The sequence below is a fragment of the Leptidea sinapis genome, chromosome 8, assembly GCF_905404315.1.
Source record: "Leptidea sinapis chromosome 8, ilLepSina1.1, whole genome shotgun sequence".
In the NCBI taxonomy this organism is placed as follows: domain Eukaryota; kingdom Metazoa; phylum Arthropoda; class Insecta; order Lepidoptera; family Pieridae; genus Leptidea; species Leptidea sinapis.
The window spans coordinates 1,133,613-1,153,949 of record NC_066272.1 but is presented as its reverse complement, the minus strand read 5'-3'; the positions used below and the strand labels follow the sequence as shown (position 1 = coordinate 1,153,949).

General features: G+C 32.5%; 2 protein-coding genes across 2 annotated transcripts in view; both read left to right on the top strand.

Moving 5' to 3' along the window:
* Window positions 1-20,337, top strand: part of LOC126965631 (NADP-dependent malic enzyme) — a 282,485-nt gene that overhangs the window by 169,211 nt on the left and 92,937 nt on the right. The window lies entirely within an intron of this gene.
* Window positions 15,738-20,337, top strand: part of LOC126965630 (suppressor of lurcher protein 1) — a 353,858-nt gene continuing 349,258 nt past the window's right edge. Inside the window, exon 1 of the mRNA XM_050809301.1 lies at window positions 15,738-15,878. The gene's annotated coding sequence lies outside the window, so the exon portion shown is untranslated. The remainder of the gene's footprint in view (window positions 15,879-20,337) is intronic.

Here is a 20,337-nt window from a genome sequence, read left to right as displayed (position 1 = left end):
CGTATAAAGTTTCCCGCATTTATTTACAAGGCTGCTTGACATTCGGAAAACTTCAGAATTATTTATCGTTGTACTAAAAGGCATAAAAGGCATTTATTTTCTCAAAATTGATTCCTTTAGAATTCTTTTTGATATCAATCCTTATAACTACTAGATACTACTACCGCTTTGGAAACAAATGGCGTTCTGAGAAAGAAGAAGCGGCGCAAGAATCTCTATCTATATCTATTGACAGTGTTGTCAGCGATTTAGTCAACATTTTGCATATTCTCGGTTGATTCTCAGGTTAACTTTATACCAATATTATTTGTAAGGCCTAAAGAGTATAAAATATAATACTCATTAGCATTATTAATCAATGTCGTTGGTCATACTTGAACTGTATATTAAGATTCCAATGTATTGTTAGCGTAAATAAGCCAATCCGGTATCTAGTATTTTAAGTCACGAGAACAAATAAAACTAAACATGATTTAAGCTTGCAATATAATGGTGCTATATATTCTCCATTCACTATTGATATTGGCCTACTGCTAGCTACACTGTTTGCCAACAGAGAAAATCACGACGCTCGCGTTTCATGCATATTAATGTAGTCACGCTGTACTATGCTGCGCTTAATAAAATCTCATACTTTTTATACTTTGGAGTTTGGCATGAGATCTTCATGTCTCTATTCTAATTAACTTCGGGTTTATTATACGATATTACGTTATGTTACGTTCAATTGTTAAATTAAGTTAAGTAAGAAATTGCCGTTTTATTGTAATAGGTATCGGCTATATATAGGCTTCGAATTGATGAAATGAAATGAAATGATTTATTTGTATGAATCGTGGTAACATAGTTGTTAACAAGTAATTGGTGTACAATTCGCCAATATATCGGCATACAAATATTTGATTGTCAATATTGGAATATTATATTTAATTTATACTTATACGTCATTAATACACATTACATAGCTTTAATTCAATAATATAATATAAAATAAACATTAGTTTGTAGGTACCTCTCAAAAAATTACATTTGAATTCTATTATTTTTGGCTAAAGAATTCTTTTAAACTATAAAAACATTTATCTATTAACCATAATTTTAATTTTTTATGCTTTAATGTTTTACGCATCTCTCTAATATTCTTTGGAAGGTAGTTAAATACCCTAATACACATAACATTTGCGTTATTTTGATGAAGCGCTGTTCTACAGTATGGCATCAGAAGGCGAGTTGGATCTCTTAATCCTAATATGGAATAGTCCTCTGCTGGTTTAACCATGTTGTTTAATGAACATACAAATTTCTAATATCTATATAGACCAGCTTTTTGAATAATAGTCTACACGATTCAAGAGGACTGACATTGCATAAAGCTCTTATACATTTTTTTTGTGCCAGAAAAACATTTGAAATATTAGTGGAGTTTCCCCATAGTGTTAACCCGTACCGTAAAACTGACGCAATATAACCGTGGTATGCAGTAAGTGCAGCATTAAAGGATACAGTTTGTCTGAGCCTGAGCCTGATGTCAATTCGAAGAACATAGAACCTTCGTGGTTTGAGATTTTTGAGTTTTATTCAGGTTAGACAAGACAGATGGATACTTGGATAATTGGAATAATTTTTGAATACGAGTTCCGACGGTGAATTAACGCGGCAGAAATAGTTCGCTATATTATCAATGTTGCGTTTGGAGAGGTTACTGCTAATAACGTGATGGAAACTTTGATTTGAAGAACGAACCACGTGTAAGACGCCCACACAGGTGAATAACAATGAATTGAGAGTGATGGCGGAAACCGGTCCGAGCCAAACTACCCAAGAATTAGCGGCTTGGTTTAACGTGACCTCACCAATAATATTGACTTATTTGCATCAAATTAATAAAATAAAAAAATATGAAAAATAGATGCCTCATGATTTGACTGATCTACACAAATTATTGCTCCAATTTCATACTTTAACCCTTAATAAATTGTTATGAAAGGGAAATACGAGCGCGCTGTTGTCTGAAAGAAAATGTCCTGAGAGGGATTGAGAAAAGAATGCTGAAATGGTTTGGACACGTGGAGCGAATGAGTGAAGAGAGAATGACAAATCAAATGAGGCATACACACTGTGTGAGCAAGTTGGTCGCGGGAGACCTCGTAGGACAGTCATCGACCAAATAGGGGACGTATGAAAAAAGCAAAGGTCCGAAGCACTCGGAAGCAGCGAGCATGTATGAAAAGAATAATGAATATAGAAGAGGCGCGTGAGGTTTGTAAGCAAAGAAGCAAGTAGCGTTCTGTTGTCTCTGCCAACTTTGACGGGAAAAAGGTGTGAGTGTGTGTCTGTGTGTGTGTGTGTGTGGAAATAGCTCACTACTTGACCAACATTTTATAATAATAACTGATGCACTATATTATAAATTAATGATTATCTATCTCCAAACTTAGCTCAGCCTGTGCTATGGGTGTCAGACAACAATATATAATAACATAATATTGACGCACTTTTTACACAAAATATCTTGCCCCAAGTTAAGCATATATAGCCTGTGTTATGGATTACAAGACAATGATATATTTAATACAATATACTTACTTAAACATACATAAATTCATATAAACATACATAAATACATTTAAACATCAATGACTCGGAAACAAACATCCATATTCATCATACAAATGCTTGCACCTACCGGGATTCGAACCCGAATAATAAAATATATAAAAATATCTTCTTCAGCTATGATCGCCTGGTACCAAAACACTGTACAAAATTAATTTCATTCGTGTCCTGACACGAGTTTAACATTTTTACCTTTCCCAAGAAAAGTGCTGAACGCCGCTAAAGAAGTTTTCACTTGAAAACATTGGACATACATACAATACAATATGATATCGTACGTTGGTAGGTGGCGGAAAAAGATCAAACCGGGGGCACCGTGGTCAAGAGTCAACGGTTCAACGAATTGTACCACCGAAGTCTTAAACTAATAAATGAGTCAAGCTAATAAAAAATATAGGTATAGTAAGATAAAGAAATATTTGATATTATCTAAATACGATTCATATTTTGGACCTTACAAACTTATTTGTTATGTTTAATACTACTTGCCATTGTAAAATAATCTATTTGTTTGAAAAGGCCGTTGTTTTGTTGTGCTTCCCACAAGCTCTACTTTTTCCAAACTTATGGTAGATTCAGTAATTCAAAATAAATATTTTTAGTGATGATTTAAAAGCGCTTAGTTTAAGCCTAATTGAATTAAGTTTATTGGACTTTGAATTTGTAAGCGTGTTTTAAATCGAATTTAAACTGTTAGATACAATTATACAAGTTCATTGAAGTGAAGCGAGAATTGAAAACCAGTATAATCTAGAATTCTGTTACTGCATGAGTAGGGAGGGAACATGTAATATCCGTTTATCACTTTACACCTGTCTTATCCAAAATTATGCTCCGGATTATACGACGATTTGATTTAAATATTCAGCAGACGCACAGACCTTGTGATATTTTGATGAAATTTAATATTGGATTATTCTTTACGTTATATTCAAGTGAATTAATAAAATAATAATGGTATTGAAAGAAATATAAGAACATTTTGTAGTTAGCTTTTAGAGTAAGTACTACACTTAGATTTTAATAGGATTGTAAATAATTGTCGATCTTCCTTAAAAATAATATTTTTAAAATTCTGGCCGCACGCCTAATTTTTTAGTTAAGTCTGAATCTTAAAATATTTTAAAGGTATCTATTAAATGTTTGAAGCATATATTTCTTTACAAAAATTTAAGCCTAGATATAAATATTCTTATCAATAGGCCGAAGTGTTAATTTAAAAATAAAAGTATACGCTATTTAATACCTACAGTCAATATAACCACTAATTACAGTCGTTAATGCGAAATGGTATCCGGTAGTGGATATATCCATTCGATGTTAAGAGTATCTATTTAAAAATATTTACCCTTTTTAATGTAATATTATCTATAATATGTGAAAGTTGATATTTTTATGACACACAATCAATATTCAAGGTTTATCAAAAATTCACACATTCACAGTTCCATGGTACAAATTCCATCAGAAATTATTTGAATTTGGTTAAAGCCTTACAATCATTTTGTGACTCGTAAAATATTTATCATTGAGAAATTCCGATGGCCGTTTGTGGTCGTTTTCATCAGTTTCACTTCATTAAACAATATTTTCTGCTTACAAATGATAGATTTATTGATTACAAAACCAATAATGCTACGATATCCAAATCAAATCAAAATCATCACAGTTGTTTCCTTATTTTATTTTTTAAATTAAATTGATTTTTTTAATGAAGCGTAAATCGCAGAGTTTTAAGGTAATAAGCAGAAAAAAGACACACAGGAGAATAATGTCCTGTGTAATTTTTTTTCTTTTCCACACATATTATTTAATTATGCCAAAAATGTTAAAGCTGTTTAATAAATTTACTATTATATATTTTATAATGCTTTAATTAACCGACTTTATTGGTATTCGTATTGCTTTGTTGTTTATTTTTTTATATCTCTATATTATATTTTGTGTATACTTGAGCTTCTTTTTAATATCTTTAAGCCTTAAGTTTCCTTTCTTACTCATAGATTCCATTATCAGATCATTATTATTATATAGTTCACTTATTAGAAATTACTGAAGTTAAACTTCTTTAGTTGTGATTTGAAACTCGATGAAACAAAAAAGCGAGACGATAGAGACACAAACAGGTAACCGTATAGGATTCAGCCGGCGAGAGAATGACATAGAATACTTTCTCTAAAATGGTTACAGGTTATTAAAAATAATTTAAAGCGACAGTAAAAAGAGACACAGACATAAATTCATAAGAATTAACATGGGAGAAAATGAGATAGGTAGCAATATACTGTGTTTTGGTACCAAGCGATCATCATTGAAGAAGTGGTTGTCTTATGTATGACGAGAGTATACCTCAATATATTCTGACATAATGCGCATGATGACAAAGACACAAGAAGAAAATAAATATGGTAGCGGTGATAGTAAAGTCTTTCATAGCGGTTGAAATACCAGGACTTCATATGCAGCTTAGATGTTTAATGTGAATTTTGCATTGACAGCGATTCCGTTGATTTTTTGGACGCCAAATTTTATTTGAAAATGTACAGCAGTCATACTGTATCAACAACAAGATAACAAGATCTTTGCAGTAATTGACGCAGTGTTCCAAAGATATATTTTCACCTAAGTATTTATTTCATACTTTAGTTACCGCATCATGTATCATTTATTGAAAATGTAAGCTCGGTGTCTGAATAAATCTATGTAATATATACGAATAGATGTAAAATAATTATCAAACATTGTATCACTATGATCATTACTAAAATCTACAACTATCCTCTTTCCGAAATTTTATATTAGTCTTATTATCTTGAAGCCAAAATTTTAAGGGTTTCACTTCTACCTCGCGTGAAGTTTTTGAAATGAAGACAAACGAAGGTAATCTGGAAAATAGATCTGATAATGGAATCTATGGTTTTATAGATAATTAAAAGCTCAAGTATACACAAAATATCATTATATAAAGTGGAATTGTTGATGACCACGAACGGCGAGTGGAAATTTTTAAATGTAAAAAGATTGTTAAGTGAATAATTCACTTCGAATTTTAGAGGGAATAAAAATAGTTTGATCTGTTGTTGAAGATGGAAGATTGTCATCTGAACTCCTTTAAAGAAAAATTTAGCCTTAACATGTTTCGGCCATTCGTCAATTTCGCAAAGTATTTTTTTTTGACTTTGTCAACTGTCATTTTTTTTCTATTATCTCTCTTCTATCAAGTTGTACTAACATAACTGACCTATTTTTTGTGATAAGAATTTTATTTGTAGTAAGATATTAAAGTATTATAATATTAACTAGGCATTGTAATTGAAAAGATTCATTACTATTCGGTATAGAGCTTTTCTTTTTGCGATATAAAACTGAAAAACTGTATTTATAAAATATTTTTTCTGAGTATGTTTAATAATTTTAAATAAACTCTAACTTAGGTATTGAATTGAATTTTCGTGCTGAGTAGGGTTTATAAATTACTAAGCTTAACTTGCATATATGCGGCGAAAACGCGTTTAATCATCTAGACCATTAATTATTCATTCATTCACTTAGGGGTGATGACTTGCGCATGATTTAGGAAAACTGCACGGTAAACACGGAAGCACGTATATCTTCCGCTGCTAATTCTAATAATTATTGTTCTTAAATAAATTACACTTTTAAAATGCTTGCGTTTTCAATATTTCGTAGTTTATTTTTATTCAGATCAATAGAATTGAAAATATCATTTAACTCATTTAAATTATTATGTTTTGTTGCATGTTATCCATTGCAGTCTTTCTTCAGCCAGCAATGAAAATATATCAACTTCACGCCTGCCACCTGTCTGATGCCTTTTCAATGGTATTTTTTCCAAATGGAAAATTTCCGTTTCATCTAAATATATGAAAGAGAAAAATGCTTCAGTAGTTTCTCTGGGGTACCAATTTTATTCCATCTGCATCTCCTACAGTCCTATATCGCTTTGTTGAAAGGTTTATTAATTAATGATAAAATTAATTAAAGTCTCACAACGAATAATATAGATGCAGTATTAACTGTCCCATACAATAACGTTCTACCAATCAATCAATCAAATTCTATATTTGCGTAAAAAAAATGGTATGTTACGATGGCACAATCTTACATGGGGCACACTAAAAGTTTTGCACTTCTAGCTAATCGGAGCTATTTTAATTTCGAATGTTATATTTTTTGAAACGTTGCAACCTTCTTAGTTATAAAAAAAACAATTGGCGGGAAATAATTCGTAAATAATTTTACACGAAGAATTGAAAGTTCGGAAACTTTATTATCGTAGGATCCCTCATGAACTGACAGCGGAGCAGAAGCGGGCTCGCGTGGAATGGTGCTCACAGATGCTAATGAAGTAAGACCACTATTTTGTTTATGACATTGTCACAGGAGACGAAACGTAGATTTATTGTTTTGAACACAAAAAAAAATAGCAGTCTTGTGAATGGGTGTGTGAAAATGAGAACTAGCCAACAAAAGTGAGGCAGGCGAGAAACGTTGGGAAAAAATGATTTTTTTTTCTCAGCTACGGGTCCCATCTGCACAATTCCACTTGAAGATCAAAAGAGGGTTAATGCCGAGTGGTATATTACCATTTGTTTACCCAGGGTGTTTAAAAAATTCGCGAAAGACGACCAAAAAGCCGCGTACTCCTACATCATGACAACGCTTTTTCACACACTGTGATTTCTGTATTTTCCCCAAAATCAAAGATTGAATGAGAGGTGTAAATTTTACAAATTCCGAAGAGGCAGTGATAGTGTTCATTCAGCACGTAGAAAACATGCCTTCAGATCTGTGGTCCTCCCGTTTTAAAAAATAGTTCGATCGCATGAAAAAATGTAAAGGAAAGTATTTTGAAAAGCAATAAACATAATATTTTGGTTATAACATGCTGTTTTTTAAAGTTACGCAAAACTGTTAATGAGACCTTCGTATACATAACCTCATTGGTCTCATAAACTAGTTCCAATTTAATCTGAATCATCACCCAACACAAAGCGATCTATGACGTATCGGACTTCCATACGTTCAATCACATCACCCTTCTCTCGGTATATATACAACAGATTTCGAGCTGTATCGACTCGTCACGATATCTCAGGCACCATAAGGCGTAGAGACTTGAAATTTGGTAGAAATATTTCATTTGCAGAGTAGATGTAAGCTTAGAACGGATTTTACGAAATTCAACCCGAAAGAGATTTGTTTATGATGGGCAATATAATGACCATGGTGGGATATATGATGACCAATAAATAAATCGGCCTTAAGTTATAAGAAGGGCCCTTAGGCGAAAGCCTAGAGAGGCAATGAATAGAAAAAGAGCTCTCTCTGCGTCGACCACTCCAGGGTGACTTCAAGTGACTTGCTTACTCCTGGATGTGAGGCTGTTGTGGGCATCGCTGCTGCTGAAGAAGGTAGCTTGTAAAAGTATTTGTGATTTCTTATTAATAAAATAGCTGGTATCATATCTATTATTATTATTGGGGAAATTAGCAATTAAATCTGTCGTCCTATTATGACCCCTACATTTGCTCGTACGCGTGCCTTTGCAGTGATTATGTTCATTGTGATGAGGTAGTTGGGCAACGTTTAGAATTTTTTCACTTGCATAATCTGAGTTCTAGGTCCTCTGCCTGAGTATTGGATCCATATCTAACAAACCGGAACACAAAGTATCAATGCACCACTGCTTTGGGGTAAAAATAAGGAAGGTAAAACTGCAAGTGTCTTTTATAAATACAAATTGAATATTTTAATAAAAAAGTGTGTGTGTCAGCTCCGACGCACGACTGGAGTTTACTCCTCAAGAACGATTGTCTTTGAATAGGTACTAAACAAAATCAAGTCCAATGAAGTCGGTTACGAATAGACATACAGTAGAAGATAATAAAAGCGTATTAATTATAAAAAATCTATAAAAATCAAATAAATCCTTAACGCTCAAAAAATGTCAGGAAATGTCCAAACACAAGTCCTGTAAAAAGCGGAACTCAAAATTCCAATTTTAAAAGGTCCATCAAGGAAGTTACATTTTGGCACACCCTAATAGGTATATTATACTACATGCGTAAGCTACCACGCAGTATACTGTGTATGCTGGCTGCACACAAGCATATGCACACACACACACAACTGAAAAGTGAAAGGCACGCGAGAAATGATGTGCACCAAAAACGTTACTATACCATTTGATATTAAGGTTTTACTCTCCATATTTTTCTGATACATCTCATACCTTATAAGGCGTCCTTATATGAAAATCGATTCTTAAGGAGTAAAGTCCGTAATGTGGGAGTCCCCTGAAAGAAGGCGCAATATGTAAATAACAATTTATCGAGAATGGCCATAACGCCACTTAAAAACCTTTATCCGGCAGTGACAATCGCTATCCGGCGGGTATTTATCAAAGAGCGAAAAGCCTCTATAATGGGTTTCCATTTACTAACAGTGATTTGCTTTTAGCTAGTTTTTCACGACACAATCAGCTTCTAACGATGCAATCACAATAAGTTCCAAATAGGCTTTTGATATCTTCAAAGAGATGGAGTTTATTTGAATATTATTACTCTTGACTTTGACAAGAAAATTATTAAGTTCTAATAGTGGTCTGATGTGTATCCCTCCCCCATTGATCAGGAATAAATACCTCGCAATTTTATGCTATTGATTGTATTTTTCAGCCTCGCGCTTAAAAAGTCTATTAATATACGTTTTATATAAATATTTATGAACCTCCATGTTTTTTGCTCTTCTAAATATATTCAAAGAAATCTTAGAACTATATTTTCAATACTATAATTACGGGGAAGTGTACAAAGAATACTGGCAGCATTGGATAGTTAGTGCTTGTAGTAGCCCTATTGAGGCGCGTAGATAGTACTTTCTATATTCTCCGCACCTGTGGGCCCCACGAGCCAAGTGTCTCGACTCCAAACGCAACAAAAATGAAAGATTCACTGAGACCGACGCTTGCTGCCTCGGCAGTCAAAGCAGCAGCCCCAGCACCAATTGACATAACTTGGACATGAGAAGGAGAGTGATCAGAACCAGAGTGTGAACACAAGTCTTGTCCCACACCTGCGCCCTTCCCCGTGACCAAGCCATCAGGGTCATTTCATCACGACGCTTGCCATCGCGACGGCTAATATTAATTGACTCTAAAACTGCTGGTATATAAAGAGCGAAATATGCCGGGTGGATGACTTCATTATTGTCTCTTTTACGTTTTTGTTTATAAAATGTTACTGCATTGAGTACTTCATATTTATGTATTAATATATGTGTTCTGCAAATAAATAAATAAAATAAAACGTTAAATACGAATGGATGTGATGATTGACAGGAATTCATTGATCTAAATGTTATACGTAATCTATTTTGGTATGCTCATTTGTAAGTATGTTAAGGTGGCGATAAGTATTAATGAAAAAAAGTGTAGTAATTTAAAAATAGTTAAGTCTTGCATTATGTTACGGAACGCATAACTTACTAATTCCTGTAATACAATTGAAGTCGTATTAACTGTAAATAATTAGTAAACAATCTAGGAGGCAGGAGTATATAAACATCATAAGTCATAGAACCCTCGTCAAGTAACATTGTTTAAAGCAGTTTACAATAAAGCCATCACTGTGTTTAACTTTATGTCTTAAACACTCTGCTCTGCACACATAACTCCACTTGTCTAACTTTGTGCGTTTACATGACATTGACACCCGTGGATTCATTAAGCCGCTTCTAAAATAAGCCGTCACATATACTTGTATATTCTAGTATAAGTCTTAAACTATTCCACAACCTTCATTATACCAATCAGAACATATACAATAAAATACATAAATACGTATCATCAGTGTTTTTAACTTTACTGCTATTTGTTCTTAAATATAATTTTATAGCGATCTTTTTTCAGTATGAGATTCTTTATTTATTCGTATTCTCATAATTTTTGTGTTCACCATTGATGCAAATATACTTCAATATCTGAATCATTGCAAGCGAACGTAGCAGTATAATTTATTATTCATATACTGGTAATAAGTTTTTAAAAATAGTGTGTGTGTGTACTTATGTAAGCACGCAAGAAGTTATACTTCTTTGGCGTGATAAAACAAAAATCCTTAAAAAATATTCCTGAATGAAAATATTATTGTACCGCTCAATAAAGTTTAATCAAATCAAGTCATGTATTTGCATAGATTGAGTTTGTTCTTTGGTGTTACATTATAATTATAGGTGCTTTCAATCTGTTGGGTAGGCATGCAAAAATAATATTTTAAGTTTATAGTGAAAAAATACAGCATTAATTTAAATTTATTTAATTTTCGTGCATTGGTTCAGTAGACGAATGAGTTACAAGAGGCTTAGTAGTTGAAGTATGATACAAATGATCTAGCAATATCTATCAAAGCACTGTCAAAGCAAACACTATAATGGATTTCCTCAAGGTCTTTACAATAGCCATATAATAATTACAAAGAAATGGCTGTAGATGATCTACAGCAATTTCTTCGTCATTATTATGCAATCTTTGCTTAGGTTTTTGAGTTTGGAAAACATAAAATATATATGGAAGAATTGGGGCGCCAGATCTAGTTTTACTTATGAATGCAGTTTTGTAATCTGTCTGTTATCTAAGTATAATATTATAAACAGTTTATGTTTGTGAGGTTGTAGGGGTTAATTTTTGGACCTACTAAACCGAATTTGAAAATTCTTTTATCAATAAAAAGCTACATTATATGTGTATCATAGGCTATATAAAAACCCGAAAATTTTTTCGTGGTGGTCGTATTTGTAAAGTAAGTCGGAGAAAAAATAGTCGAACAAAAACGTTTCTTATAACACTGCCTTAAGGATGAGAGATACATGATTGTTTTGTATGTGGCAGCATTAAAACAACAACGAATATTAAACTGGTAAATAAAGATGAAGTCACGCGTACCAGATAGTCAATAATTAAAACGATCATAATTAGTTCATGTTAAGATTCAGTAATTAATCGCATGATAATCAAAGAAAATACTATCAACAAATATAGGATCATTATAAACTAGCTATGAGTACATGGCTTGAGGAAATGCTGCAGGGCTATCGACAACAGCATTACATTAATTAGGACGTGAAGTTGCGTGCACGTTGACGCAGTGACCTCATGAAGTGTAAACATGAGATTGTAGTGCTCCACGCCTCGTTATAACCTTATTAAAACTTTTTGATGAAAACGAGAGTTTTGATGCCGCACATTTTGTTAATGACCGGCTAAAAGTCGTGCATCTTCGCGTATGTGTATGATTATTTAAATATTTTTAGACAACGAAATTTGGACAATTTATACACAGGACAATTATAGATAAGATTTATCTAAGCATGTTTGAAATCGTTTTTTTATTTTACACTTATAAGTTATATGACAATTGCATAGTATAAGAGTGTATGACAAGTAGCGTGATATATATGGAAAGATTACGTCGTATCTGCAGCCTCAAAATTACTTACTAAAACTTGTCTTTGTCACTTCTTTGAAATTTCTATTCATTTTATCTCTTGCTTTGAAATAAGAGTAAGATTTTTTATGGCAACATACTTATTGGCATAATTATTAGTACCACCTATTGGAATTGTCATCGTCCTATATTTCGTTCCTGTGATATACCATGGCAACAATTTACGTAAAATCATTGCCCGGCGAAGCTTTAAATGCAAAGTCATCTATTGTTGAAAATTTACAATCCCGTGCTTGCTTATAATTTAGTGACAGTTTCACGTGGATGCTGCCAATCACAATTATTATACCGAGGGAAATAAATAATTTATAGATAATTAGATAATAGACAAAGTTTGTTGATAATAATGTCACTAATCATTTCAAAATTATATAGAGCTTGTAGAATGTTATTTTAGTTTAGGTTAATTGTAGCTAAAAAGTTGTGAGTGCATTTGAGTCACCGTTACATCAATAAAATGAAAATAACTAGGACAAATAGTTTTATTCCAATTAGTAATTATAATTTAATAGGAATGATAATTTGAGTAGCGAATGAGATTTATTGGTATCGTCAATGACGTTCTATGTATCGTAGTTAAAGCCATCAGATATGAATGGGGTTTGTAGCTTGGGGAATACCTACTGTTAAGGCTATCTTTGTGTATAACATTCAATCAGATTGTTAGTCTATTGCTCTGAGTGTTTGCTTATCAAATCATTTTGTTATATTTTCTGGGTGTTCGTTAGGATATCGAAATATTTTCGTAGATAAGAAGTTTAATTAATGCATACTCATTCTAATGAAAGGGTGGATAATACTAGATTAATTTAATCTTCTGTGTTACATTTATACAAACAAAACAAATATAATAACTATATTTACAATACTATGATTACATTAAATTAAAAAATAACAATAAATAATTAAATGTTGTTTGAATTATTAATTTGTTTTAATTATTAATTATGTTCATATATATTTTAATTGAAATTTGCACCAAACGTACTTTCATATAAAAAACTCGATTTTAAATAACATTAAATATCAAACATATTATAAAACGAAGTCTTCCGCCGCGTCTGTCTGTCTGTCTGATCACGATATACTCAAAAACTACTACACCGATTTTCCTGTAGTTTTCACCAATGTGTAGCGTGGTTCTCGAGGAAGGTTTTTCTATGTAATTTGTAAATTTTTTGTGCATATTTTTGTATTCATTAACAATATTTATTGGAGATGTCGGAAAAAAGTAAGCCGTCTGAGAGCTTTAAATAAAAACGCCGTCTAAACCCTTTGAGATATAACAAAATAATGTATGGTGGAATTGTGTATTTTATGTAGGACTATAGAAAAGTCCGCGATGGCATATTATGTCTATCTCTTAAGGATAACATACGATATCCATTTTAATACCTTAATAGATTGCCAATTATAAAGTGGTATGTAAAGCTGTTTACACAAATACTATAAAACATATTATTATTTATCATTTTAAACAAGTTAGATATTTTATTCTTTAACACCATATAATTGTTTGATGCGATACGACTCTCTCCCCGCACCATCTTGCCCACTGAAAACATGGAATGGTAGTTGAAGGCTATGATTCTTCATAAATACTTTTTTGTTTAATTTTAAACTAATTAAATAACATTACACTTACGTTGACGCTTTCTTCTTCACAGTTGTTCCCTCATTGCTGAGGATCGTGACTCCGCTTAAGTTCGTCTACAGCTTTCCTCCATCTGTTTCGGTCTGTCGCATGGTGGAGTGCGATGCTGATGGGTTGTTTAGTCTGCTGGGATATTTGGTCAGACCAGCGTCGTGGGCTCCGGCCTCTTGTACTCTTCCCCTCAATTTTCCCGGTGACCATCAAACGTTCTAGGTTATCAGCACCGCGTCGTGCAATGTGGCCAAAGTATCTCATGATCCGCTGCAAACATGTAATTGATAGACGTGGACTGCTCCCTATTTTAAGCTGTTTAAGGATCGAGGCGCTTTAGTCTGCATTATTCCTAAATACTTTCATCATATATTTTTCGGGTCAGCTAATTAAACCTAAAATTCGTATTTGTGAGTATATTTTTGTTATCCTATCAACCTGTTGTCAAAGTCAACTAAACTTTATTCAGATTGGCTTAAACTAAGCGCTCTTGAATCGTCATTTTAAATATTACATTTAAATAACTGAATCTACAATATGATCGAAAAAAGGAGAGCTCGTGAGAAAAACATATTAGAAACAAAACGGCCATTCATTTAAATAAATTTGTATTTTGCAATAGCTGTAATACATAACAAATAAGTTAGTTCTTGTTAAAATGGACGGACAACCAAAGTAATGAAATTAATGTAGTTATCGTTGCTCCTACATACTTGTGCAAATTTTCAAGTAAATCGAATGCCTTCAAATGGGTAAAAATTACGTTGAATGATTTCATTCCATACATAGATATAGGCATTGTTTATAGAATAAAGCGTATAAAGAGATTAAAGTCTGGTCTTAAGAATCTTCCCTTAATATACATACATACATGCATTTACACACTCACACAATCATGTTCCCATTTGCAGATTCAGCTACATATGGAGTATTGTGTCATCTCTGGACTGGCAATCCACAGTTTTACGTCCAACCAATTATCTGCATGCAACGCATAGCTACTCGAATTGTCGGGTATCCACCCTTCTGTGAACGGCTAGATCTCTTGGTATTGCGTAGAGACGCCGCCTTATTGTGTGTCTTCTACCGCTTTGATCATGGGGAGTGTTCCGAAGAGTTATTAGACCTGATTCCTGCCGCCGAATTCCAACTTCGCACGACATGCCACAAATTACGGTATCATGTGTATCTGAGGCGTTCCCTTACAGAGCGGCATTCAAGAATCTTTCTTCCACGTACAACCATGATATGGAATGAACTTCCTTGTGCGGTTCTTCCTACCGGAATGTTGTATCGTACTCGATATGACATGGGTAACTTCAAAAAGGCGCGACACCTTTCTAAGAGGCCGGTAAGGCTCCTGTGATTCCTCTGGTGTTGAAGCAGATTGTAGGCAGCGGTTATCATTTAGCATCAGGTGACTCGTACGTTCGTTTGTGTTCATCTTCAATAAAAAAAATTATGCTGAATAGTCCTCAAAATTATATCAGAAAATGTATATTATAATAATGTAATATTATTATCTGGAATAATAATAATATTATAATATATACTTAGTAAGAAAAGTGTCTTAATCATAAATCAAAATCTATCCTCACTTTCTCTTTAACTTATATTCAAGTATTGTTCACTGTTATGAATTAAAAAATATTTCCACTTACATTTATTTATATATCAAAACTCGTTATCATCTTAATTTTACAAGCTGTGTGCGTAAAAAATTAATAATTCATTTGTCTGCTAAATGCAACAAGAACAAAGCAATGGCTGCATATTTAAACACAAAGAGTTTTATATCACTTGAAAATAATCCAAAGCGAAAAATATAACCCTTTGAATTTACAATCCTTGACCTCTTATTATGTGACTAAGAAACTCTCAAGTGGTAAAAATGCCTACTAATATTCATAAACGTAGCCGAAAGCCTTCAGTGCTACGCGTACGCTACGAGAGGTCGGTCGACTACGTCGTAGCAAATATGTAACTGCGCGGTTTGTTCTTAAAACTTAAGAGACGTACTATGTTATGTGAAGTTCAAAGTGATATGTGGAATCATTAAATCTGAACTCATGTTTACTTTAAGACCCAAGGTAATTTAATTTGAATTTATTATTCACTTTTATTTTAAGAACCGTCAATGTATTTTCGACTGAAAATAACAGTTTATGGACTACTTTACTTGGCTGCCACCTACATTTTTCCATATTAAATCCAGATTCAAGATTTGTTTGCTGTACACATGGAAAAGGCTTCACATTTTTATTTAAATAATAATTAAAATAATTTTAATGATAAATTCAAACTATAAATGTAAACAATAAATCCATCACAAACAATAAAACTTTATGCGCAAAATTTTGCTGATCCAATCGTGCTTATATAGAGACACTTTTCTGGGAAGTAATTTAATAATAAATTTTAAAGCTTAGTATTGGATTGTATTTGTCAAGGAGGTGTCGGTTCTTAAAAATTTTTATTAATCACCAAATTGGTTTCTTAATATTTAATTTTATAATAGACAAACTTGATTATTCTATGAACTCTTTGAGCTGGTTAATATTACTGATCATAGAGATGGAAAATAATTTAAAACTTTATCTTCTTATATTATATATCTTTGAACCCTATTCAAAATCTACAATCTCGTCCTTATCTTTCTTAATGTGTGTAATGACAGTACAATGTTACATTTATTTCACTCTTTACAACATAACTATATTTAATGTATTAAAACTTTCCTTTTGAAAATCAGCAAGCTTGTTTAGAAATGTAGAACAGTATGGATGTATACAATAATATATTAATAAGAGGTGACGACAATACGCCTACATCTGAAAGTAGCGCGTCATTTGACATAATCGTTGCACATATTTAGCTTTTATTACATCTATAATTCACTGCGTCCCAAGAAACTACAGTGTAGGAATAGATATTTAGGAATATTTATCTAGACTTTTTGTTATAAGTATGACTATTCAACTAAATTCAAAAATAGTCATACTTATTGAAGTCAAAAATAGTCATACTTATAACAATAAGTACTTATTACAAAAAAATAAATCTCTCTCTCTTTACAGCTAAATTTGGGTTTAAAAATGCTTGCTAAAAGTATTCCAAAAGATATATTATGTATGTATTATAAATATGTGTGTAAGGATATGGAGAGAAAAAGTCATGTTGCGTTATTGTGTATAATCCCAAAAAGCAACTTTTACTGAAAAAGGAAATATTTGATAACAAAAGCGAAAATATAGAATGAAACACGAACCAATCTCGTTTCGCCCACAAATGGAGAGTCATCAAGATAAGGTGACAGTATGTCGATCACAATACCGTTGATTGAATGACATTGCGGATAAGTTCTAGTATTTAATAGTAGTGGTGATAAAGTTACTTCTAGAATTAAGAGTAACCTTGTAATTATTATTATTAAGAAACTAGTGTGCTATGTTTGAGTAGCACCTTTAGCGTGATAAGAAAACTGAGTGTCATGGTCTCATGCCTCGTCAGTCAATTACATATTGATTTTCTGTCATCTTCTGGCCCTTCTATGCCTTTTAATAGCAGATACATTTTCTTTGTTTATCGTGAGTATCAGACATCAATGTAGATTGTTTTTTAAAGAGATAAAACGCATGTACAATGAAGCTCCCTGTATTTGGCTAGCAGATGTGACGAAGTCAGTCTCTGAGTAATAATCGGCAGTAAGAGAGAATGGGTTAGTGAGTTGGAATAAGTAGCCTACCGCTCTAATCCTTAAATAGCTCCATGTTTAGCTATATTGTCAGTAAGTATAGTCACAGGCGAATAAATAAGTATTATTATTCTTCAGAAATCATTAATTTTAAAATCCAGTCATTTTTTTGTTGATGCATAAAGACTTTTATGTCTGGAATAGTATTATCCCGTGGCATTATCACGACATAAGTCGACTAATAATAATTAATAGTGCAGTGTACCGTTAGCGCTCCGTAGATTAGAAAAGACATTAGTGTAATAAATCGTAAGGTTGGTACTCTCGTATGCGAGAGGTGGTGCTAGACATTATGTCGAGCGGGTTTCGTGTTAAAACATTCCGGCTAAGCTTGAACACATTTTACATAATAATGAATGTATTGTGTTTTTAATTTATAAATTTGATAAAAAATTCATTTATATTTACTTTATTTCTTAAAATACTCGGCAAAAAAATAATGACTCCGTCACCATTTCATTCACAGTACGTTAATAAAGGAAGTTTATTTTTTTACTAAACTGATCGGGTTGATGCCACACGGGTATTTTAAGAAAATAATAGTGCATACACATAGGTATGTGGTTTTAGGTAAAAAGTCGGCAATTCTCCAGTGTTTCCGCTGTTGTCGAATAGCCTCTTAGGCTATGAATGGCGTTGATCATACCATAATCGCTTGTCCGTGCACCACTATTTGCGGCAGAAGTAGTTATAGTGGCAAGATAAATACTGCACACACAGTGTTATTATAGCCGAAAGAGGCATAGACTTAGAATATTCTGGCTTATAGACAAATAAGGAGTGCGAAAGAGAAGTACGTCTCTTGAGACAGAGCAAGATAGAGAAGATTAGCGGAAGTATTGTTACTATTACCAATTTGGATTCACAAGTGGTACAAATTTAGCCACGTTTGAGATTAGCTCCTTTGGTTGGGTTGCATCATATTAGCTGTTAAAGTTAATTTTAATGTTAATAGTACCTTTGACTTAAACATAGACTGCGGTATGAGTGGCTCCATCGTATTCCTTGGCATAGTTAAAATTAAAAAGTGAAATAACAAGTCAATATCAAATATTTATCTGAAACTTTTAACAGGTCGCTATTTAACATTAAAAATAGCTTTTATCAGCAAAGATTGGACGATTACGGTTAACTGTTAAAGATATAACGTTATCTAAACATTGTCAAATGGTGCAACTTACTTTTTGCTTAACCGGTAGTTTAACATGTTTGTTACTGCTAAAGTTAGTTAGTGTAAGTCAGTTGTTTTTTGATTATTAAAACACAAGCTAACGCACACATTGACAAATCAATATTGGTTACGACCTGACAGTCTAATAGACTGTCAGGTCGTCTATACGCTATTCTATGCTAAATCTGTGGTTATAATACAGTATAATCGATTTTCAAGACATAAAAGAGATAGCATAGAGCAGTTATAACAATACTTTTAAATACTTCAACATAAAATAAGATGAACGAAAATAATATTTTTAGTTCACCATAAAAATAGGAAAACTCACTTAAAATAATAAACATGGGTATTTTCGGGAAAATGTTCCATAAATTATGTTTACATAAACGAAACTACATCAAACATAATAACGGAAATATGATAATAAAAGTAAGGAAGTGAGATATGGAATCGTTAAGTGCTTGATTCTGACTTTTTATTCAGCGCTATCTTATAGTTTTTTCATAAAAATAATATTAACTTCCTTGTTTTAAGTTGATAAGTCAAATCTTTACGTTAACTTGAAATTTTTATAGCACTTTATTTGATTTGAGGCTCTTCACATGTGAATAGTACTATAAAATATTTAGAAACAGAATGTTGCTTAATTTGTTTATATTTAATATTTATTTATGTTTTATTTAGAAACAAAACAATACTAATAGCTATATTTACAATACTTAAAATGATTACATAACATTAAAACTATAATTACGGGGAGGTGTTCCAAGAATACTGACAGCATTATTGCGTTGGAGAGCTAGGCTGACCCGTTGACCAAAATAGCTGCCAGAGCTTGAGCTTCCAGTAGCCCAATAGAGGCGCGTAGATAATACTTTGTACATTCTCCGCGCCAATGGGCCGCACGGGCCAAGTGGGACAAAGATGATAAGATTCACTGAGAAATAAAAACGAAAACTGTTAATACAATAATTAGTAATACAATAAGACTACCATTTTAGTGAGTAATTCCTAGCTCCGCAGATTCTGCGTGATGTAGTATTTCCGTCGTGCATACTACATTAGTATATTATCATAAAAACATCATTTCCCTTGACATTTACCGTCGTGCATCATTTATTTACTCATGCGATGAAGGATGAGTTAATTGGATGCTGGAAAAAATATATCCCCGCGTAAGGTTTACGTGGTCCGCAGTGTATTAATTATAATTTAAAAATAACTGCGATTTTACCGCTACCTTTGGGAATCAAAATTATATTTATAAAAATGCTGGCTCCAAAAGATATACTTTAGCATAAATATTCAAATTAATTTAATTTTGCTTCACAAACGAAATTGGAAGGCGTCTGTAAATCGAGGATTGGCATAAAAAATGAAACAGTTTGCTATTTTGTAAAAATAAATTGCTTTTTAAAACATCAAACTTACTGAGATTGCTGGAATGTTTTAAGAGTGCATAAAATATGCAAAGAGGGCACATACCAGCAGTTGGTAGTCGTCATAAGGGAGAGAAGGCAATATTTCCAAAGAATTTAATGAAATTACTATATATGATGAAACCTATTGGAAATGAAAGATAATATAACAAAAATGAAAGGAAAAACAAGTTGCGGGTGAT